Source organism: Lissotriton vulgaris, chromosome 11 (genome assembly GCF_964263255.1).
Source record: "Lissotriton vulgaris chromosome 11, aLisVul1.2, whole genome shotgun sequence".
Taxonomy (NCBI): domain Eukaryota; kingdom Metazoa; phylum Chordata; class Amphibia; order Caudata; family Salamandridae; genus Lissotriton; species Lissotriton vulgaris.
The window spans coordinates 533,015,884-533,041,199 of NC_141699.1; the positions used below are offsets into that span (position 1 = coordinate 533,015,884).

Below are 25,316 nucleotides of genomic sequence, written 5' to 3' on the forward strand. Positions count from 1 at the left end.
AAGACAAGGTGAACAACGTTGCCGAAGTCAAGAGGACAGTGAGTGACCGTAAAAAGAGCAGGCATGATTGCAAGCGCAAGACAAAGGAGAAACTGGCAACCGATCTAAAGGCAGCATGGCAGACCAGAGGTGGTATTCCAGGTCCCCAGTCACAGTAGGATCCCTTGGAGGAGCAGATGTCTACTGTCTTCTCCGAGCAGTCAGTAGTAGGAGTTGCGGGACAGGACAGTGCTGGCTATGATGAGCTACAACAGCAACAGTGTAGGTTGCAAAAAGGGCAATGCGGGTAACTAAGTCATGTTGCACAGGGCAGGCATCTATGTCCCAGTGCTCTGCAGGACTGTGTGTAGGCCACAGGGTAGGATGCTATTTTAGAAACAACAGTGGTCCCATGCATTATTAGGATTGAAACAAATAGCAATATCGACACAATGGATACTATATTAGTTTTGGACATGTCCAGCCGGACAGAGGTCTCAATCTTTTACTTATTCACAAGGAATACATTCAATAATGAACACTTAGAGTTATATGTGTGTAATGGTGTAAATGGAATTTCTGCTGCATTTTCATCCACTGGAATCTGAAATATTGTTGCCTAAAAGCCTTGTGTTTTTTCTGTTTGTGATATCTTTCACCATGTCAATTTGTATGTGGTAGGGTACAGGCCTGTGCCCCGCTACGAGGAATTGTTGAAGGAAATTTCTATGTATTACTTGTGAATAAGTAAAAGATTGAGACCTCTGTCCGGCTGGACATGTCCAAAACTAATTTAGTATCAATTGTGTCTATATTGCTATTTGTTTCAATCCTAATAATGCATGGGACCACTGTTGTTTCTAAAATATGTTCCCCGAGGTCCTTTGCTGACTCGTAAGGGTGCCCTTGTTGAGATTTAAATACAGGGTAGGATGCTGGTTTATGTATGGTTAGACACTTTGACAATCTTTTTCATGGGGTAGCGCTGTAAGCTTTCTAGTTTTTCTGCCCTCTGTCAAAAGAAAAGGGTAAACATTTTCTGTATCTTCAAAATACGGCGCATTCCTAACCTTTCTGCCGGCGCACAGACTGCAGACGACTGCCAAACAAGGCACTCGTGCACCATGGTGCAAGGGTACCTGCATTGGCACTAGCCAGCCATTTGTGCACCAACACAGAGAAAAGCACAGGGATGCATTGTAATGTTGGAACCGCAGTGCATCCCTGAACTTTCCTAATGACACAGCTTGGATCAGCAAGATGGTTTGTTATGTTGCCGATGAACTTCTATGTTTAGGAAAATTGCCCCTCTGTCTAACCAGGGCCCATGCACATTAACTTAGCCTGCAAATTCATAGCACAGAATGGGCTTCTCAGAAGAGAAACAATCCACCTGAGGGGTGGGGGATATCTAAGCCATTGGAAGTATCTACATATAGGGACATTTTAAGAGTCCTGTCGATAGTAGCCTAGATTAAAAAATATTGCACACAGCAGTCCTGGCATGCAGGGTCAGAGCACACAGGTGCTAACTGCCATGGTAGGGACCATCTGAACCCCTCTTATCTACTAAATCTGACTGGGTGTGGGGGTGGATGTAAGTAGTATACACCAGAGGACCATGGGGCATATTTACAGTGAAATGGTGTAGCACGTCATAGCAAACAAATCTGCTGCACCGATCTGCATCATTTCATAAATGCAGGGATGTGCCGTATTTACAGGTATATGTACCACCCCTCTGCTCACCGCTACGCCAGTGAAAAAAGAACAGCTGTGCACCAATGCAGGCACCCTTGCACCATGGTATAAGGGGGCCTGCATTGATGTACAGCTGTACTTTTAGCACCAGTGCAGGGTTGAGCAAAGGGGTGACGCATATTCCTATAAATACGGTGCATCCCTACCTGCACATAAAGAATCAATAATTACGTTTTGCTCCTTCTAAGCACACATAGAAAGCAATAAATGAGGGAAATAAAGTATTTCTCCATGTAGGCCCACTCTTAAGCCTTCTTTTGAAAGGATTATTTGTACGTCTAGGGCAGTGCCAAACAGCAATGGGTGGTCCGTGGGAACGCCTACAGCAACACACATTGCAAACCCCTTTGAAGCCGAAAACGTTGTCAAAGGGGACAATATATACAAGGAGGAGTAAAGCCATGCTAAGTGGCTTAGCGCCTTCTTGAAAACATGGAGCAGGCTATTGCACAAATAGTGGCACAATGCATCTGTCAATATGCCCCCATGTGTGTCAAAACAAATGATGGTGTGTTGCCCTGGTGGGCTTCTGCTAGTGCAGTGCATGGTAGGTGCTTGCTGTGCATATCGAACTGCCAGTATGTCTGACTGGGAAGACTTTGCATTGCAAGGAGGTGAAATGGGACATGTGTACTGCAAAGTACTCTCACAAATATACATGCACTGCTGTGTCCGATTGAGTCACACTTGTGTAGAAGCTAGTAAGGGATGACAGACAACATCCCATTGTGATACTACATTCTACATGTTATGTGGACCTAGATGAAGACGTAGTATGTGCCAGGATGAAATATGGCCCAAAATAGTCTCACTGTGCTACATGTACAAGTTTGAACATGTCATACAGGAAACTGTCACATGATAGGGAGACCTACTTATTCACCACAAGGGACTCGAGTCCAGGAAGGTCAGAGGGTGAGGTGGATGAGCCCAGTTGTTTTATAAAACTGGATTGGTACATGTCACTATTCCCAGCACTACTACCATGGGAAGTGCTGCCTGATCCATATCTCCTCTATAACACCCTTCCATGTCAGTCCATTGCATATAGTCATGCATAATGTAGGAGTCGTAGGACCATGAGAGTCAATGTATGATCTGGGTTCCATCACTGTGTGGCCGTAAATCGGCTGCCAGGATCAAATTGGTAACAGCCAGAGGAGGCATGTACACATAACGAGCCACAGGTCTCATGTTTGAGCCCTACGCTCTTTAACATCTATGTGGCACCCCTGGCTAACATCATGAGAACTTATGGATTCATCCCGTTATCCTACGCGGATGACACTCAACTCCTCTTTCCCTTTAAGACCTTTATCCCCGAGGTTAGGAACTCCTTCTCCCAGGGCATGAAAGCAGTGGCACACTGGATGTCTTCCAACTACTTGCAATGCAAAGTTGGTAAGACAGAAGTCATGTTGTTTGGTGAAGCTAAACTACTCTGGACTCCGGACTGGTGGCCACAAGATCTGGGACCAGTACCCGAGCCCAAACAAATAGTTAAGAATCTGGGAGTTCGATTAGACCAAGAACTTATACTCAAACAGCATGGCAACCAGGTGGTGGGAGCCTGCTTTCATGTGATTGGCATGTTGCATAAAATCTTTCCCTTACTACCGGATGCAACTAGGAGAACGTTGGTACAGGCTCTAGTCCTGAGTCGAATGGACTATTGTAATGACCTGCTCCTGTCCGCTAACGAGGGAGTCACGACAAGACTCCAGGTGGTAAAGAACACGGCTGCTCGCCTGGTTCTGAACGTCCCCCTCGTACGCCTTCCAAACCACTGTTGACAAAACTACATTGGTTATCAGTCAAACAGAGGGCCAAGTTCAAAGTATGCTGCACAATACACAAAAGCCTTAACGGGCTGGGTCCAGCATACCTGACTACAAAATTTGTCCCCTACATACCCTCCCGGACACTTAGGTCGAGCGAGCAAGGCCTTCTTTGTGTACCTAGAGCAAAAAAAGCCAGACATGGAACCGAAGCGCTATCTGTAGCCGGACTCTTCCTTTGGAATAGTCTACCAAAGTCTCTTAGGCTATGTGCAGAACACTTCCCCTTTAGAAAAATGTTGAAGACCTTCTTATTCCAACCCTAGAATGGCTGCTAAACTAGTTCTTCCCCAAAACATATGTTGTAGATGCCTAAAGGCGCGGAGATACTCCTCCGGGAGTCGAAGCCAGCACGGTACAAACCTGCAAATAAATAAATAAAATAAATACAAGTGCATAGGTCTGATTAAAACAATGTGTGACACCCTGCAGATAACAAACTCTGGTCATGATGAAATGAGTTGATCATCAGTGATCGTAATCTGACTAGTATGACAGGCCCATCCACTCAGAGAAGGCACACAGTGGTAGTGAGAACAATGCTGAGTTCCAGTCATCCGAAAGGGAAATACAGTGAAATTTCTAATCCATACCCATGCATAACAGGTGTGCCACCCATCAATGAGGAACTGAAAGTGAAATGATTTGTACCTTGGTTGTCAACTGGAATACTCATGTCAACATCTAAGAGAGATCAGAAATAGCACTTCCCCATCTCATTGCAGAGTAACACCCCTCACCACATGGCCAGCACGCTGTCCCGGACTTCAGAGATGATGGGATGACAACCTGCAAACCATCAACCAGGACACCCTCCAAGAACTCCTGGACTCCATTAGGACCCATCTCTGGACACAGGGAGGGTCAACAGCTTTGTGTGTTCTCCACATCGCCTGCCTACAACCATCAGAGAACCCACTGCCACCCCACCCAGGGCCCTGCACTTCAAGGACCCACAGATTAATTTTCAACATACTGTGTTAGAAGTCCAGTGGGAGTGGGAAGAGCTGGGGTAGGCAAGGAGTTTGTGGGTGCCTCAGTTCCAATGTCGACAACACTGCTGCCATCAGAGGTACCTACCCTCTACTCTGTGGCCTCCAGCAGTCCCTGGCTGACATAGCTGATGTAATGAGTGAGTGGCTTGAACAAATACCCAGCCAAAGTGGCATTACCAAGATGGCCAACCAGTTGGAGGCAATAAAAACCATCTTGGAGTCCATGTAGTTGAAGCAGGACTCCCACTTTGCTGTCATGGCTGCCTACATCCACAATGTTGCTGCTGTGTTGCAAAACCTGCAGATCCTTCTCTCTGCTGTGCTGCCTCAAGTTTTGGCACCGATGAGTGCTGCAGCAGGCACGGGATCCGGATCTTCTGCCCCTGATGTGTGTGTGCGTACCTCGGCTGCCGCACCTACATCAACCCCCTCACGGGAGATACTGCATACATCAGAGGAGGAAGATGTGGGCTGCACTTCTATCCCACAACAAAGTGCCTGCAGCATTCATCGGTGCCACATACCCAGTTTCGCCTTTTCCCTGTTCTTATGAGCATGCCCGATAAATTCAGTTTCCACTGTCCTCATTTAGCTTTTGCCCTGTTCACCTTGACCATTAGTGGACTCTCAATGTGGCCAATCCTCCCTAATGACCTTGTGGTCATCCTCCTCACTGAATAACTCCTCTCCTCCACATGTCCCATGACATTTTACTCCTATCGATTCTGCCTGGACATCTACTGGCTCAAAACATCTTTTTGGGGTTGCTGTCCTAAAAACTGTGTCTGTGAGCCACGTCATCATTTGTTTATAAATGTAATGAGCACTACCTGTGTGCTGTTTGTCTGTTGGAGTCTAGACAAAGTTTACCAGTGGGCATTCCATGAGGCAAATACAACAACTATTTGCCAAAAGAACATTTGCTGATTGGAGTTAGGAATAATGCTAGGCAGTGGGAGTAAAATATAATTGGTGAACCTTATGTGTGTTGACCAGCAAGTGGTTACTCAATGTTGCAAGCATGAAATGCAACAGGTGTCATTCAGTCCATGTTAATGGTGACTTAGGTCACACCACAAGTGACAGGTCTATCCATGGATAGTAGTAAGCAAACAACATTGGTCTGACAAATAAATACTGTAAATGGGGAAGCCATTAGCCTGCAAGTCCACAAACCTACAATTTGAGCAAATGTTTTGACCACCGCATCCCTCCAAAGCCTGTCACATGAAGTTACCCACGCAGACAAATCGTAAGTGACCATGTAATTGCCACAAACACTACTCAACAATGTCTGTAGATCGATAATGTAAAGACAATCAAGTCATAAATAATTCCCTTAGGAACCACTGGTCAATCTGCAGCTCTACACAGACACCCAGACAGCAAGCACTCATTACCCCAGTCCTGAATGAGCCAAATGATACATGGTAACTGAATAGTTATCTCACAAAATGTTACTAAAAATAATCTGTATATCAAATATCATTAAAGACTTTCTAAAGTTTAAAATCCATTCAATGAAAAGGGTTAGACACAAAATTACAGCAAATACACACAATTAACAGTTTAGAAGAGAGAACACATACAACACGATTACATTTGTCATTGATTTAAGCCATGTTTTAGAAATCAATCAACACAGCACATGATAACAAACACTTCCTTTTCTAATGTGTTCATCTGTTTCTCAAACTTGGATTAACATGTGTGTTGACTTGTTTTAGTAGATAATGTAGTTTGTGACCACCTTCTTCAAGACAAACAATATATTTCCCTTATATGAATGTCAATAAGATAAAAATCCTGAATAAAAGACATATACAAACATCAAAGTATATAAAAAGGCCATCATAGAACATCAATCATCGATTAAGTTACTACATCTAGCATACAGAGATCACAAAATCCAACCACCATAAAATGGAAAGGAAAAGTGTTTTAATATAGGTAAACAAATTGCAGCACACTACAATCACGACTAGGGGTTCACCAAGTTGCACACCACATTTACAGTAACATTCTTTCAACCAATTCTGTAATTTTTTTCACATTTCATGTTTGTGAGTTCCAGCATGCTTAGAACCCAATATCTGGAAGTCAATGAACTTTTTGACTCACCAGTAAAGACAACTGTCTTTCTAATGCTGCTGGTTCAGAACAGGTGCAGTCCCACCATCAACAGATTTTTTCAGCGGGTAGGAAAATATGTCTAGAACCTATAGGTGAGTAGATAAAGAGAAATACAAAAATAAATCTCCAGGTTATGACCTCTTTAACTCCTTCAGAATGGTTCCTTATGATCACTTATGGTCAATGTCACCTTAAAACCTACCTCTTACTGAGGTGGACTCCGTAGTTTGTTTAAGTCCCAACCATAAAAGAAGCCTAAAAAAGCGGTTGTTCGTCCTTCTACCTAAAATGGGAATGCATACCTCCATTACTCATTTGTGTAAATGCTGCATAATGACATTGTATGTGTGGTTGACCATATGACATACCTTCGATCCAGGTAAGGTTGGGCTTCAATAACTCTAATAAGGCATGAGCAAACTTTGAAGCTAATAAGATTTCTGGGTGTAGTGAATGTTATCTAGGGCTGCACTCATTTGACAACTCACTTTACCTTAAAAGAAGCGAAAAACACATTTGTTACTATGAGGGCTCATTACCTGAGCACACATGCTCAGGTAATGATTTGGGGAGAGGATGTAGCCTTAGGGCTAGAGTGGTTGACCTTGGAGCTGGGGAACCAGATTCGAGCCTCGGCAATGACACTCAACATCCTGTGATTCTTAATCTCCAAGTGGCTAACAAAAATGAATGTGTCCTTGTGTAATATAACTGGTGCTCATGTAAAGCACTCTGATACCCGATATCTCAGGTCTAGTATACACTTTTATGATTTTAGCCATGATGTGCTTTCCTACAGCGCAGGATGCCGCACGCTTTTATATTTTTATTAGTAATGGAGGCAGTTCCGCATTAAATATAGCGGTTGCGCTTCTTTATTTATTTTATTTACCAGTGCAGTCCACTTTAACCATCGTGGCTGGGCTTTTAAAATTATTTTATTTGCCAGCGTGGTCCAATTTAACTATAGCAGCCGTACTGCAGATGGTTTTTTTTTGGGTGAAAATGCCACATACCATGCTTTTACTTTAATAGCTGCTGCACCCTTTCTTTTGATGCTGCTCGCCGTATTTAGCTTACACCGAGTCACGTCTAAATAAAGGAGCGCAGACGCATTTTAAAGTGAAAGCATGGCAGGGGGCGCTTTTACAGAAAAAAATTTGTTAGTGAACTTCACAAACATTTTTTTTTGTAAAAGCTCCCCATGCCATTCTCTCACTTTAATGGCAGGCGCAACCCTTTCTTTAGGCACGGCTCGCTGTAAGCTGAATATGTCAAGCAGTGTCTAAAGAAAGGGGAACCGTTAAAGTGGTCTCGCATTTGCAATAGTTTAATCTATTGCCAAAATAAATGACAATGCCTTTTATTTATGTGTTGGTTTTCAAAACACATAAATAAAAGGCATTGTCGTTTACAATGCCAATATCTTAAACTCTCGCAAATACGAGACTTATTGCATTGCAAATGCTTGTTTTTAGAAGGGTCATCAGCCACGGCTGCAGAGCATATCCTTGGTCAGCTGCAAAGACAGGAGGGGTTCAGTTATGCAAGATTCATGACGAGGGATGGCCCTACATTCATGTACATTCTGTTATGTGTCCTGAATTACTCACACACTTTGCCTACTGTAAGATACATGCTATGACATTGTGTGGCATACACGCAAGTTGGAAATGGAATATACTGACATTGTACTACACATACAGATATGCTGTCCTCTGTGATTCAATTACTATTTTTCATACTTGGGAGTGGTAATGCCATGTCATGAAGGCGATGGATTTTCACCAGTAAGGAGAATCAATTAGTCATTGAGTATGTACATCTCTAATACTCATCTATTGTGTCTGTTATTGACTACTGTTGCCAGTTCTGAACTAATACATGTCTGATTTTACTACCTGTAGATGGAGCTAGTGATGTGGCGTTCTTTAGTCACAGGTCTTTGGCAGTGAGGGTTGCAGTAAATTATATTAAATGTGTACTGTCATGGGGATGGTAATTAGTGGATATCCATGTGTGACATGATAGTGTACACATGGCAGTACACTGTGTCCACTATGTTGGCTGTAATGAAGGGGTTTGAGTTATGTAGGAGTTTTGCGCTGTACAGTGCAACTGGCTGACTAACCACAATACAGTACTGCACTACTTGCGGACAGTGTTGGACATATTTCCGACATGATTCAGTGTCCAAGGTTTGGTGTCTGTGTTGGCAGAACATGTGCAGCATTGCTCGAAGACAGGTACATTATTCTGAAGAAGACTGTGTTTTCGGCTGTCATAGGAGATGTAATCTGTGCATGAGACTTCACCTTGCTTCACAGTCTGTAAAATGGTGTGCACAAAGTATGGGATGTGTGTATATGATATGTAATGTAATATTGCATGGTAGGCATGATTTTGGGAGGTTAAAATATGACTAAATTCCCCAGTTTCACAGGTTTCATAGGTGTGGAATACATCGCATGCATCATTACAATAGGATTTACCTGTGGCCACACAGACCTAGGGTGCATCAATGCTGCACTTTGCTCTGGCTAGCCTTACTGCATATCTATGTGGCCATGCAAGGGCATGCAGACTTTGCATTGCCTTATTGATATGAGTTCTGGACCTGCTCCACCAGAGCATCATGACCAGTGATGCTCATGCAGTGCAGTAAATTTGTAAATTTGTGCATGTGACCCACAGTGGCATAGGCAGTCTAGACACGTGTGACTTGTAGGATTGTGTTGTGCATATGCCATGTAGTTTGGCGCAAGTATATAGGCCCACACAAAGTACGTATGCACTGTCTCATTTAGCCTAAGACTAATATGTCAATGTATTCCAACATATTTGACTGTCATGTCGTCAGTCATGTGCTCGAGAAGTACTAACCAACCAGCAGACCTTTCCAATATGCCCCATTTTGGAAGCGCTTATTGATGGAATGAAGGAAGAGTCCCAGATGGTCCACAATTGCCTGCATGTTCAAGGAATGCATGTGCTTCCTATTGTGGTACAGGTATGATATAACTGCTGGAAGCACATCACCAATAAATCAATCATGTGCTTGTTAAGCGCAACTACTCACCCGTAAGGGTCTCAGGGCACTGGAGAGGGGCAGGTTCCAGTCCATCAAGAAGGGGGTCTGTCAAAGATCCAGGTTTTGACGTTTACTGTGAAGATGGGGAGTGATGTTATCTGCCTGAGGTGGAGCTGTAGGGCGTTCCAGGCTCTGGCCGTGAGGAAGGAGAAGGAGAAGGATCCGCCTCCCGATCTGGTTTTTCTGGCGTAGGGGACCATGGTGTAGGAGAGCTGGGCTGATCGTAGGGTCCTTTGGGGTGTGTGGAATTTGAGTCAGCTGTCCAAGTATGCTGGTCCGGTGTTGTGGAGGGTTTTGCATGCATGGGTGAGGATCTTGAAGGCTATTCTAGTCTCAATTGGGAGCCAGTAGAGTGTTCGCAGGTGCTGGGAGATATGGCAGGTTGAGGAACAGTCTTGCATCGGTGTTCCGGATGTTTTGTAGCTTGCAGGTAAGATTTTTGTTTATTCCGAGGTGGAGTGTGTTGCGGTAGGTCAGTCTGCTGGTGACAAGAGCATGAGTGACGGTCTTTCTGTGCTTGGGGGGAACCATTTGAAGGTCTTACGTAGGAGGCGGAGGGTGTAGAAGCAGGAGGATGCTACGGAGTTGATCTAGCGGTCCATTTTTAGCTCGGAGTCCAGGATGATTCCAAGGTTGCATGCATGGTCCGTGGGTCAGATTCCAAGGGTGGGGGGCCACCAGGTGTCGTTCCAGATGTTGGGGTGTGGGCCCATGATGAGTACGTCTGTTTTGTCGGTGTTGAGTTGTAGGCAGCTGTTTTTAATCCATTTGGCAATAGCTTCCATGCCTTCTTGAAAGTTGTGTTTGGCTGAGTTGGGTTCGTTGGATATGGAGAGGATGAGTTGGGTGTCGTATGTGTTTGAAACAATGTTATTTTTTATATTTTAAAGAGTTTTATATAGGGCAAACATGACCCGAATCGGGTATCAGAGCGCTTTACTTAGCACCAATTGCATTTCATGAGGACACATTCATTTTTGTTAGGCACAGGGAAATTAATTGATTTGCCCAGAATTACAGGATGTTCAGCGTCATTGCCGAGACTCAAACCCAGTTCCCCAGATTCGAAGTCGACCACCCTAGCTGTTAGACCAACTCCTCTCCCCATGTTTAGTCCATGGGTTCTAAAGATGGGGCCGAGCAGAGTCATGTAGACGTTGAAGAGCGTGGGGCTGAGGGAGGACCCCTGTGGGACTCTGCAGGTGGTTGGTGTAGGGTCCAAGAGAAAAGGAGGGAGTCTGGCCCACTGCGTTCTGCTGGAAAGGAAAGAGTGAATCTAGTCCAGGGCCTTGTCCCGGATCACTGAGTCGTAGAGTGTGCATGTTAGGGTGCGGTGGGAGACTGTGTCGAAGGCCACTGAGAGGTTGAGGAGGATGAGGGCTATGGCTGCTCCTTTGTCCAGTAGGGAAGGGATGTCGTCTGTTACGGTGAGAAGGGCAATTTCTGTGCTGTGTTTTTTTTCTGAATCCGGATTGGAAGGATTCAAGGATGTTGTACTCTTCAATAAGGGTGGCGAGTTGGCTGTTGATGGCTTTCCCGATGACTTTCGCTGGGAATGGGAGCAGGGAGATGGGTCTGTAGTTTTTGAGGTCAGTGGGGTCTGCTGAGGGCTTCTTCAGGAGGGGTTGATCTCAGCATGCTTCCGATTGTCGGGGAAGGAGGCTTTCACCAGGGAGCGGTTGATGGTGTGGCAAAGCATGGGTGCGATGGTGTCAGCAGCTCTGTTGAAGATGTGGTGGGGCAGCGGTCAGTGGGGGCCCTGGAGTCGATTGACTTCATTGTCTTTTGTGTGTCTTCGGTGTTGTGGGCTGTCCAGCTGTCAATCATTGGCTTCAGGGTGTCTGGGTGGCTGGAGAGGGTTCAGTGTGTTGGTTGTCTTCATCAAAGTTGTCGTAAATAATCTTGATTTTGTGGTGGAAGAAGGTGCTGAGTTTGTTGCAGATGTCTTGCGAGGGAGGAATGTCAGTAGACTCGCTGGTGGGTTGGGCGAGCTCCTTGAGGATGCTGAAGAGTTCTTTGCTGTTGTGTGCATGTGTGGAGATTCTTCTTAGATCACAGTTTTTTTTCGTATTTCTCATGAGTTGGTGGTGGGCATTGGTGGCGGCTCTGAAGTTATTGTGGGCTTCTGTGGATTGGGAGTTCCTCCAGGCCTTTTAGAGGCGGACGCATGTGCGTCTGGATTCTTGAAGTTTGGGGGTAAACCATCTGGCATGTGTGTTGTTGTTCTTCCTGAGGGGGTTATGGTGTTGGCGCTGTCGGAGATCAATCTGTGCAGAGTTTGGGCTGAGGTATTGGGGTTGTCATCTGCCCCCGGTGGCTGAGGTAGAGTTGCTGAGTGAGGAGGTGAGCTGGTCATCAGTGATTTTTGCCCACTTTCTTCATGGGAGCAGGTGCTGGTGTCTGTGGATGGTGGGTGTTCTGAAGGTGAAGTGGATGCATTGATGGTCTGTCCATGGGAGTTCAGTGGTGTTGCTGAAAGTGATGGAATTTCCTGATGTGAAGAGGATGTCGAGAGTGTGTCCTGCTGAGTGTTTGGGTTCAGTCACGATCTGGCTGAGTCCAGTGTTGTGGAGGTTGTCCAGAAGGGATGTGGTGTTGGGGTCTAGTTGGATGTCTAGGTGGAATTTTAGGTCTCCCAGCATCGTGTAGTTGGTGGATGCGATGGCTTGCGGGGAGATAATGTCTGTGATTAAGTTGGTGAAAGGACCACAGGGTCCAGGGGGTCAGTAGATGGGAGTTCCTTGGAGGGTAGTGGTAGGGCTGGCCTGTTTTTTGAAGTGTAGGTGTCTCATCAGGTCTGTGGGCTAATCGGGGAGTGTGCTCAGGGGGAGGGTGGAGTTTGGACGATGGCGGTTCCTCCTCCTGGGTGGGTGGTGCGGTCCTTCCGGGGGATCTTGTATCCTCGGAGGATGGCAATGGCGATGTCCGGTCCTGAGGCGGTGTTGGTCCAGGTTTCGGTGATGAATACTACGTCTGGGGAGGTGCTATCGAGGAGGTCCCAGATTTCAGTGCATGTTTGTGGAGTGATCGGACGGTGAGAAGGATGCATTGCAGGGTCTTCGGTTCGGTTGTGTTCTTGTGGGCAGGGTGTGCTGAGTCCCTGTTCCTGGCAGTCTTGCAAGTGTGCCGGCAGCGGTGACAACTGAAGGACCCGTGGGTGTCGGCTGATCATGCTAGCTTGCAGTTGTTGTTGCGGCCTGTGTTGAGTGCGTGCAGTGCCACTGGGTTGTAGCTTTGGTGGTGCGCAGGTCCAGGGTTTACCCTCAACACATGTGGAAATCCTGCAATGTCATAAAAGCTTTACTAATTTCCTGTTGGTTCTGCATTGTGTCGGGGAAGAAGAGATAAAGGGGTGTGAGGCTAATGATGGCATCCAGGACAGAGGAGAGGAATTTTGAGAAGGATGCCTGGGATATTCTTGCCACCCCGGTTGTGGTGGGTTGTCAAGTTCATTATGGCAACATGTTGAGGACAGCCAGTAGCTTGTCCTGGGGAGGGATATTGGTGCATCGCTGCGATGTTGGCTGCAGTCTTGTTGCAATCTGGTGCAGGTGGTGGACAATCGACTACTTCCTGAGCCTGTATGAGCAACGACCTCCTCCTCCCTGAAGTCAATGAGGGTAATCCTCTGGTGGTATGTCTGCTCCCTTCTGCTGCACTGCCTCCAAGTGATAGTGGTAGTCTTCTTTGTGCTCTGGGTTGCAGCAGGAGTAGGTCCATTAAGCTTGACAAGTGATTTGGGTATGTTCTGTTTTTCTACCAGTGACAATGCATCATTTTTACACCTGCTTTTCTGTTGCAGTACAAATCTGCAGCTATTACGACTCTTTTACCAAAGTAAAGCCATTTCCGAAATCATTGTAAATACAGCTGTGTCAGTTTTGTGAGACTTTTTCAGTGGGAACTCCTACCTAGCATATCAATAGCACTAACTGCCGCAACAGGATCTGACACTAAGAAAATAGGCGCTGATGTTGCATAAGTGACGGCAAAGATTATTAGCGTCACTTTGTAAATATGGAGCAAAAAAAGCCACATCAGCATCAAAATATGGATGCAGCGATAACTCCTCGTAAATATGGCCTAGGGCCTCAATTCTCTTCCCACCACACACTCTTTTTTTGGCTCTATAAGGAGACAATGTAATTTTAGCTAACTGCTATAGCTGCCAACAATGAGTATGTAACTCTGATCAGTATATGCATGCCTAGACTGGCACTCAGCATTCCATGTCCCTAGGGCTCGCAAATCCAATGAAGGAACAAGATGTGTACTCGATTGAATGCAGGAGAACACAATCACATCGTAGCAGGGTATTACTGGACCCTGAATTGTGCCTCTTCATTAAAAATGCCGATAACAATGCCCTGTCGCATGGTGGATGCCGGTATCCTGGGAGCAATACAATGAGAGATAATTTGCACAAGTAATCCTGTGTGGAAGAACAACAAAGTCCACTTATAAAGATTCTTTGGAAGCTCTGATATTGTATAAAGGGTGCTGAGACAGAATATCGAATCACATAAATCGAGTTGATCAAATTTCAAGTTGCAAATATCGTGGGTCAGAAATATCGACAGCAAGAATATCGTGAGCAATAATATTGACTTAGGTAAGTAATATTGATTTTAAAAATATCGAAGTGTTTAATATCGTTTGCAAGAATACAGTTTTTAAAAATATGGTTTGTTTAATAACGTTATGTATTTTTGTATATATTTGATATGTATGTGTTGTATTTTTTTGTAGACGAATTGTTTGTATTTTTGATATAATTGTTAAATGTTTTGTAGTTATTACTTTTTTTATTTTATTTTGTTTACTTTTAGTTTTGTAGTGAAATAGAGTGGGAAAAGTAATTTAATTATATTAAATGTATTAATAATTGTTTATTAGTATTTGTTTAATTGGGATGCTATAGTGTTAAATGTTACTTAATAATTGGGTGTTGATTAATTTTAATTAATTAATTGGTAATTAATTATAATAATTGTGTAATTAATTTTAGGTGTGTTGTGTTGTTTATAGGTGTTAAGGGTGGAGAGTAATTTTTTTAAATTGATAAATTATTAATTGGATGTAAATTAATTTTAATGAATTAATTGGTAATTATGATAAATGTGTAATTAATTTTAGGTGTGTGTTTGGTGTTTATAGGTGTAAAGGGCGGAAAGCATTTTGTATTTATTTAATTATTATATATTCGTTAATTAATGTCAATTATTGTAAATGTATTTTGGGTAATTGTTTATTTTTTTGTCTAATGTTTTTACTTTTAAAGGGGTAAAGGGTGGGTATTAAATACATGTTAATTACTTTATCATTAGTTGTTAATAGTAATAGTTTTTAATTTATAAATATTTTGAAATTGTGCTTCATTATTTTAGAGTTAAGTGTGTGTTGTGGGTATAATTGTGTTACAGTGTCTATAGTCAATTATTGTTTTTTTTGGATTGATAATATTTTTTTAAATTGATGATTAGTTATGTTATTTTTGGGGAACAAATGTTTAAAAATGTTGAAGTGTTTTGTTATTGGTGTGGTTTTATTAATACATGTATTTATTAGTATATATTATGTGTAAGTGTTTTATGTGTAATTAATATTATAATATACTTAATATATTTGATTTTTCATTCCTGAATGTTTATTTAATTTTGTGATTGTTTAATCATTTTTTATGTATTATTTTAGTTTTAACTGTTTGAGTGTGAATAGTATTTTTTGTCTCTTGCCCATCCAACACTTTACCTAATGTTGCACTATTTAGAGTGGGAATAGTTATTTTTACCTCTCTCCTATCCTGTACTTTCCCTACTGTTGCACTTACTGGATTGGCAGTCGTAATGTTGACCCCTCCGCTATCCAACACTTTCTCTACTGTTGCACTCACTGGAGTGGGAGTAGTAATTTATACCCCTCTGCTATTCAACACTTTCCCTATTGTTGCACTCACTAGAGTTGGAATAGTAATTTTTTACCCCTTAGCTATCCAACACTTTCTCTACTGTTGCACTCACTGGAGTTGAAATATTAATTTTTACTCCTTAGTTATCCAAAACTTTCTCCACAGTTGCATTCACTGGAGGGGTAATAGTAATTTTTACCCCTCAGCTATCCAACACTTTCCCTACTTTTACACTCACTGGAGTTGGAATAGTCATTTTTATACCTCCTCCAGCCAACATTTTCTCTACTGTTGCACTGACTGGACTGGGAATAGTAATTTTTACCCCTCTGCTATCCAACATTTTCTCTACTGTAGCACTCACTGGAGTGGGAATAGTTCTTTTTACCCCTCCGCTATACAACACTTTCCCTACTGTTGCACTCACTGGATTTGGAATAGTCATTTTTATACCTCCTCTAGCCAACCGTTTCTCTACTGTTGCACTCACTGGAGTGGGAATAGTAATTGTTACCCCTCCTCTATCCAACACTTTCTCTAGTGTAGCACTCACTGGAGTGGGAATAGTACTTTTTACCCCTCCGCTATACAACACTTTTCTAACAATCTGTTTACCAATGGGGATCGCACCACACCTGGAGGACTGCAACACTTGGGGTACAGTCTTTGCTGCAATCTACAAAAAAACACATGATGTTCCATCTATGGCGGTAATACCAGGAGTCCTGAAATAGATTCAAAATTAATGCGGGGCAGAGCCTGCTTTAAATCCGGGTATGACATTACTTAAAGATTTCAAACTGGTCTCAGCTATAATATTAGCTAATATTAAAGGTGAAGCAGCATCCATGGTAATCCGCCAAAAATGTAAAGAACTTGATGTAACTGAGCAACCATATGAACTGGCCAGAATAGTAGAAAAATCCTATGAAGAACTAGGTAGAGATAGTTTGGGTGGGAAACCATTGAAGCCCCAACTAACAGAAAGCCCCGAAAAGGTCTTTATCAAAAACACTCTCACCACTTCTATAAAGAATTAGGAAAACACTAAACAGACCCTTCCTCAAGAGAAGTGTTCTCAATCCAGACGTAGGTCTCCTGAAAAAGAGCCCTCTGAAAAGAGGTATAACCTGGAGACACTCCGGATGGAGGGGGACATAACTTGGAAAATAAGAGCACTCTTTTGGGAGAAGCTCTATAAGGGTTATGACATTCTTCTAGCTGAGAAAGGCTGGCCCCAAAATTTGTCAGGGTGTGCCTACATGGGGAAGACATCATTATGCCAGCATTCTCCACTCATATTCCAATTCACTTAAAATATACATATGCCAGAAAAATGGGCTGTAACCCAGGCTCCAGCATTATATAAAAATCCTGTAGGATGGGCTGAGAATTCTCCTCACCATAAAATCCAGTAAAAAAATCAGCCAACTGCTCAAAGGCAGTATCCAGTTAAGCAAGAAGCTAAAAAATAGGTCAGGGAGATATTAGATCAACTTGAATACCAAGGGGTGATTGAAACGTGCACCGCGTCAATGAACAATCCTTTGTTTCCTGTTTCCAAAGCAGACAATATCTATCGTCTAGTTTTGGACTACATACATTTAAACTCTTGTTGTAAAACTTTTGCAGTACAAAATGCACAGAGTGCAGCACTGATGAATAACATCGTGCGTAAAAAATATAAAACCACATTAGATATATCTAACGGTTTCTTCTGTCAAAACATTGCTCCTGAAAGCAGGTACTTGAATGATTTCTCAATTATGGGGACTTAGCGTCACTTCTGTCATCTCCCCCAGGGATTCAAGAATAGTCCAGTGTTATTTTCAGCCAGAGTAATAGAGTTACTACAAACGTATGATGATGAGGCATTATCTTATGTCGATGACATCTATCTAACAGACGATGACTTGGACAGGCAATTGAACAGGGTGAACACCATAATACTTGGATTCGCCTATGAAGGCTACAAGTTCAACTTAAAAAAATCAAGAATTGCCCACCTCTTCGTCCTATTCTTGGAATACGAGTAAGGGTGGGCGTAGTTCGCGTAGTAGCGCTACGTGAAGCTATGCGAAGTGCACTTCGCACTACGCGAACTTCACGTAGCACTACGCGAGCTGTATAGTAGCATGTTCGCACTGTGCAAGATGAGTTTTCAATGATTGCACACTGCGGACAAGCATCCGGCAATGTGCAATCATTGAAAACGGCATCTTGCACAGTGCGAGCTGTAGTTTTCTGCTGCTCGAGTAGATTATTACTCGAGCTGCAGCTTTCTCAACGCGAACTGGTAGTTTCTCATTGAGAGCGGTCGCGAGCATGCACAACCCCTCACAATGAGAAACCTTACCTCCTTGCGTTGAGAATCTCACCAGGATGTAATTTTGCTTGCTCGCGGTCGCGAACCTGACGTTCAGGACCGCGAACAAGCAAAAAATGAGCGCTGCACTACGCTACGCTGCACTACGCATGTTCACACGTGCAGCTCGCGTTGTGCGAAGTTGCGCAAACTTCGCAAGTTCTGCGAGCGTAGCGTAGTGCTTCGCCCAGGTCTAAATACGGGTTATCAAGTGAAGGCAAAAGCCTGCCAGCGAACTTTCTAGAAAAGAGTGCGCTGCTCCAACATCCAAAAACGCTGAAAAACTTACTGTCAAGTCTAGGTTTCCTGAATTTCCAAAGAACTTACATTCTAAATTACGCCGAAAGGGTTAAACCTCTTCTTGAATTAATAAAACCTGATTTTAAAACAACTAATTGGACTGAAAAACACACAGAAATTTTGCGTTCAGTACAAACCGACATGTTAGCAACAACACATTTACAGACACGCGTAAACGTACGCAATCTTGTAATCAGAGTAATCCCAGGAAGATGCGGATTCACGTACTTAACCTTTAATGAAGTTGAAAAAGTACCAATTGCTTACAAATCACACTTGTACACACAAGTTGAAATGAAATTGACTTCAACAGAGAAAATTCTGACAGCGGTTCAAGCTGCAGTAGCAAAATTTGTGAGCTCTCACACAGGGTAAATGCATAATAGTCGTTACAACTGTACCTGCCTTAGAGTCAGTGACAAAAGCAGGCATTCCTAATGCAAAGGCTTTATATCCGAGATGGATACAATGGGTTAACTCTCTTGCTGCAACAGACATTGAATACTTTTTTGACCCTTATTTGAAAACACAAGAATTTCTACAATACCAACAAGAATGTCCTCTGCCCACTGAGATTCTGCCTCTAGAACAGTATGAATGTATAATTTATAAAGACGGATCAGCACAACCCACAATTGGGGGTAAACAAGCTTATAGTGCTGCATATGTGATTGTTAAAGGTCGCTGGCGCGATGGTAAATTCAGACCTATGGTCACAAACACTCAATCCTTAGGAGACTGTACAGCTCAGCGAGCTGAACTACAAGCTTTCAAAATGGCGCTGGAAAATACCAATCGCGAATTCCCCACACTCATAGTGTGCGATTTGTATTACTGCATTCAATCTTACAATGAATACTTGCTGGACTGGGTTCAAAACGGTTTCAAAGATGCAAAAGGTGGAACGATAAAGCATAAGTTGCTTTGGGAACAAGAGTTAAATTACAGAAGGAACTACAAAAGACTCACTTGATCCATACAATGAGTCATCAGCGTGATGGCGTTCACGTTGCAGGGAATTCATTGGCTGATAAAGCAGCGAAGGTTGCTGTGCAAATGGCTTCCGTAGCTGCAATCACTAGGTCAAAAACAAAAATAGACGGAGAAATAATGCAGGCTGTCGCCGCTTCCAATAAAGACAGCAGTAAAATGCTACCAAAAGGCTGTCCACTCAAGTACTCCTATTTAACTGATGCATATAATGTTCCTTTTGCTCAAATCCCTGGAGTGGGGGATAGAGTAATTCCAAACATGGAACAGAGATTAGGACTAATCTTAGCAGCACATGAAGGCCTTGCCTCTGCACATGCAGGTGTCTCCGCCACAGTATCATTATTAAAACAGAGATACTGGTGGCCGCGTATGAGGAAACAAACCAGAAACTATGTATTGGAATGTGAAATCTGCCAGAAAAGGAAAGTTTCAACAGTGAAACGCCCGACGCAGATGCCCCTTCTAATTTCAGATAAACTATTAGCATATGTTTACCTGAACCACTGCGGTCGCTTACAGAGGGATGGTAACAAATAAATATCACAGTCGCAGTGGATTCATGCTAAAAATGTATTTGGATGTGGCCTCAGCGCTCGGCTGACGCCCGAACAGTTATAAAAGATTTGCAGGTCTTTATCGGCATATCCACAATCAGCACGCTATATTCTGACCAGGGTCCTGCGTGTAGCTCCCGAGCTTACAAAGAGGCCATGGCCAATCTGGGTGTTGCATTGCGGTACTCAAGTCCATTCCATCCTGAGGGAAATTCTGTAGTGGAAAGAAAAAACCGGGACATAAAGCAATCTATAACAGCTAGGGTATTAGGTTCGGGTGACAGGTGGGTCAAAAATGTAATAAGTGTCCAACGTAGTTTAGATAATCTGCCAAGAAATTCTCTGGGCAGAATCACTCCATATGAAATCCTTTTTTGGTACTAGAATGATTGTCGGAGCCCTCAATCGTCATACTTCAGTGGTAGAATAAAACCCTTTAATTTCAAAGACTGTTTGGGTGTTTTGCAGGACTTAAATGAAACAAGAAGAAGTCTAAGCAACACATTACAGAAGCTAACGACCACTGAAGAAAAACCACCTGTCCCAGCAAGGCCTCTCTGGATTCCAAAGATTGAAGATCTAGTCAGAGAAAAGATCGCGGACAAGAAGGAATTTGGGCTTTCTTACATAAAACCAGAACCTGTGTTAGCAATCCACGGATCAAGAACAGTGTTACTTCCGCCCCTTGCTGGAAGAAAGGAGATCCGGTTGATGTCCATCGATCTGGTAAAACCACATCATGTGGCCGATAATAAGTAGTAGGCCCAGTGGACTCCAAAGATGTAGCAGATGACCAAATCTTGCTACTATCCAAGAGGTTCAAACTAAGAGACTCATCACCTTTGAAGAATCTGCAGTAAGAAAAGAAGGACTATTCAACAAAGCCATGGAACTTGTGCCTCTTGGTACCCAAATAATAGTTTTTCAAGACACTCCTGTCTACAATGATATAGCATCTGACTATGCTAATATGACAAGGGATCAAGCAGCTCCAGCAATTTCAAATAATCTGGATGCAATACCAACAACTGACAGAACTGCCTCTGGCTATTTCATCAACTTTGATACATTTTCTGAGGATCCCAGTGAACCTGAAACAACGCCAGCAAATAAAACTTTCAAAGACCAAGTAACATAACTTCTTCAGCAACTAGAAAAGACTTATCTGGTTTCACCATGGGTTGAATTTTGGATTGTGTTAGGCGTACTTTTTCTCCTACTTTGGCTCATTTTCGTATTAAGTTTGGGAAAGCTGATAGATGGAAAATATAGTAAAATGGACACAGCAAGTAAGAACATCAACTTGCTCCTGAAGCCACACAAATCATCTCATTGTGACCAAAGAGACCTGTCATCAGTGAACATCACAACCGTCCCACTACCTGATGGTATAGCATGGGACAGAACTGATTATGATATTTATGGTCCTGCCAAGCTGTTGAAGATTCCACACCAATTTAAGGGTTCTTTGAGTGACTGTGTTTCACCCAGCACATTTTCTAATGATTGGGACTTTGAGACTGTTAATAACGTGATGTCATATTTAAAGATGTCTTCAAAATTTACAAACCATGAGTATTTAGAAGACTCATCAGATTATGAACAAATGTATTGTTACAATCACTATGGTGATCATTACTTGCACAAATCTGGAAACCCTAGAAATGTTTATACTTATAATCAATGGGAACATTGTCCAACGCCACCAAAGGGTAGCTCAAAAACATTCTATGAAAAATATCCATACTTCTCAGGTTTGAATACAACAAATCCGGAAACATTTTACTTTAAAAATGTTAATAAGACAGGAATGAAAAGTATGTTAACTAATACAAAGCAAATATAGTCAGCAGGCTTTTATGCCCAGCTGTCCTTGTTAGATTTCAACTTCTGGAGTGACAACATAGAAAAAAAACGGTCTGGTGCTCAAAAGACTGGCAAGTACATGGAATAGAAGCCTTATTCCGAGCCTGTATTATTCCTGAACAAATAATGTTTTTGAATTACACTGTTCAACAAACATCCTGTCTTGGACTAGCAAAGATAAAAGATTTAAACAAACTGTCCATACTTGCACCTACTACTGATAGTAAAAACAATTCAGAGGGAGGGGTTGACATAACATCCATTTTACTTTAAAACAGAACTGATTGGAAAAAATGGTTAATCTGGCCCACAGACACAAATAACTGTCAAGATAGATTCCTGAACAAGACACAAGGGTTTACAGTAACTAGGCCAGACCCAAGATATGTCCAGGGACAACATCCTGGGATAGTAACAACATACAGTGTTGGAAAATTGTGCCTAGAATGGCTACAAAAATCTACACTTACAAGGTTAAAAAACACTTAACTTTACTTAAAGATGGCATTGATTTGAGAGACTTCTTACTAGGACCTCATAAGCCACGTCATAAACGTTTCATATACGCCGGTATTTATGCAGCTTATAATGAAGCATGAAAAGTCACACAAATGGAAACTGCAGAACGAATACGAGAAATTGATCGTATTAATTTAGAGAAAGCTCTCTCTGTAGTTGACAATAGATCAACAACTGTCATCCAGAATTTATACTTTGGACAGCATTGTATCCTCTGACATAGACATAATGGAACATGACTTGCTCATGTTACACCATGACATACAAGATGATGGACGGAATGTTGCACAATGGCAAAACATTCACCCCCAGTCACAGATCTGGGTTTAATCCATTGTTATTTTGCTCACCAAGCCACCACAGTTCAGACATGGCCATATGCAAATCAGTCTTGACCCTGTGCCTCATGGGAACAGTCCAGCCCGAACTGCCAAACCATATCTTCCCTGGACCGGAATCAAGCATCCTAGGACCGGTTTCTGGCTATCAGCCGTCTTCTGCCAGGATAGCTGGACTCCAGTGGCCTAGTGAGCAAGGGATTAGTATAAAAAAAGAGGAGTCTTGGGCTATTACTGCTTTTATCGGAGCAGAAGGTCCATACACGACATGCCCAAATAACACAGAATGCAAAGTTAGTCGCGATGTTCCTATAGATAGAAGAAGGTGTTGGTATAGACTGTAGTGCAGGTGGATTAGAACAGGGTAGCCTGGTGGTCACCCTGGGAATCCATTTTGTTGGATTTAATGCCCTCACACACCCTTTCAGGTGTCATGCTTCATCATTTGGGCCTGCTCCTCGTTGGGTCGGCGGTGCAATACCCAACGGGCAACACCTCAAAGAGGGGCTCTTTGGCGGAGATCTTTTTCCAACTGCCGTATAGATGAAGTGCGGGTGTGGGGCCAGGATTCAAGGTAGACGTAGTTGAGTGAGATAAAATAAAGCTAGTGGTACCAGAGACGCTTTATTCAGGAGGGCCACTGCTTTAGTTTAAAAACAATTTCCTAGAGGAGGGTAGTGGAAAGTGATGTTTCCTACTCTCTTCTGGAGTGTGTTAGAGTCCGGTCGACATGTTTCTCGCTACTCTAAAATTTACTGAGCGATTCTTCAGGACCAAGGGGACTGATTTAGCAAATATCTAAGTGAAAATGTAACTGTCTACACTATTGTCACAAGGTATGGTGTGTGTAAGTTAGTGTGACTACCATCCTAGTGAGTGGAAAAAGGGGGAACTATATTACCCTTCTTCACGTTGCGATTGTTAATACCTATTGGAGGCAAAAAAGAAGGGATAAAAAACATATCGCAAACAAGTTGTGTTACTTTGCATTACAGTCTGTGATACTTGTGTATATTGCATGCTGTGATTCATGCGTGGCGCAGCATAGTTACACAAGTGTGACAAGTACTCTCAACAGTGGCAATTCAGTGGGAGTGACATGTGAAGGTAGATAAAACCAGAATCTTGTGTTAAAAATAAAATACCAATTTGGTATTAGTTGCACGCAATTATTCAAGACTCACCTAAAGTTAAAAACAATCAGACAACAACAGTGTCCAGTGGGTAAAGCTTCAGGAGATCTTCCACCACAATGCTATGTATAGGGGGAAAGATCTCAGTAATATTTTGCACAGATCATATTATCCTAATGATATTGACAATCTAACGACAATGGAATTCATGAATATATACAGGCATATTTTACAGTAGTACTACAAGTTGAGTGTTTATTGCTGGCATGTTTTACGTAAGAACAATGTATTCAGAGCTCAGAGTTTTTTCAGGGGTGATGTTGTGGGTCAGGCAAATGATAAATGGTAGATAACTCCATTGGGTAGAATAATAGTGCCAGTTTATAGATGTAGTATCTCTTCTCATAACTAAAATGGGGCTCTGTCTGTTGTAGTTTCTACCCCAGGGGCATTGTCTCTGTGGGTGTCTAAAGGAAACTACCCCAACAAATGTGTGTGCAATAATAATGTCTGCCGTATGTTCTTTTGTGGACATTTCACAAATCTGTGTTAATAGGAGGGGTTTCCATCCGGGTCCTTTTTAAGTGAGGGGGTCTGCTGATGATCGGGTTCAGTGACCGAATTTCAAAAAACGGAACCCGTTGTACTTTGTAGATCAAGTTCTGGTATGTAATCCTGCTTGGATTCTACTTTTGAAGAGTAACGCGTACGCCCGTTTAAATATGGTAAACAGCGGCTCGTTATGTCTATTAGGCTGTCAGCGGTAAAGATAACGTTTGGGTTTCTCCTCAAACAAAAACACCTGTGCCCGTGTAGACTGTACACGCGGGCGCGCTGTTGTTTTAACATTCAGCGGCTCGTTTTGTCTGTTAGGCTACAGATAACGTTTGGGTTTCTCTTAAAACAGACAAACATGAGCCCGTGTAAACTATGCACGCGGGCGCGCCGTTTTTTTAAAATGTTTGTGATGTTGCCGGTCCGGTAAGACCGCGTGTTAGAGCACGCTGCAAATCTTTTTTGTTTGGTATATTTGGATCTGGTTTTGGGCAAAAGGGGCAGCCGGCACTTATTTACAGCGCGCATCTCGATAGCTAAAACGGCGTGAGCCTGAATTCACGGCCGGACATCATTGTGTTCAATTAGCCAACTAGGGAGGGAGAAAAAAACGCATTTAGTTGACACACACTTGATGAATGCCTGAGCTTCGTGTCAAGCACCTACCCATCGCCGCTGGAACCGGGTGGAGGCAGTGGGAGGGGTTGGGATTGTTTATAAAGGAAGTTAACGTGGATCCCATTGGTTAGCAGTAATGGCGGCCATCTTGTAGTGGTGGATGGCTATTATATGTTTATGCACAGAGACTACTATGTGCCTGTATGATCATGTATCTGTGTGTGTGTTAATGAGGAACCTGCACATTTGGGCAGAGAGTATCACATTAGTATAATTATATAAATAATTATCTATTATGGTTAAGTTTAATATCGCACTGTAGTACGGAAAATTAATCATTTTCTCCTCTACCTCGTGTTGACAGATGGAT

General features: G+C 42.8%; 1 protein-coding gene across 1 annotated transcript in view; it reads left to right on the forward strand.

Annotated features, from left to right (window-relative positions):
• The window catches only part of LOC147683104 (fish-egg lectin-like), a 339,260-nt gene that overhangs the window by 121,237 nt on the left and 192,707 nt on the right, over positions 1–25,316 (forward strand). The window lies entirely within an intron of this gene.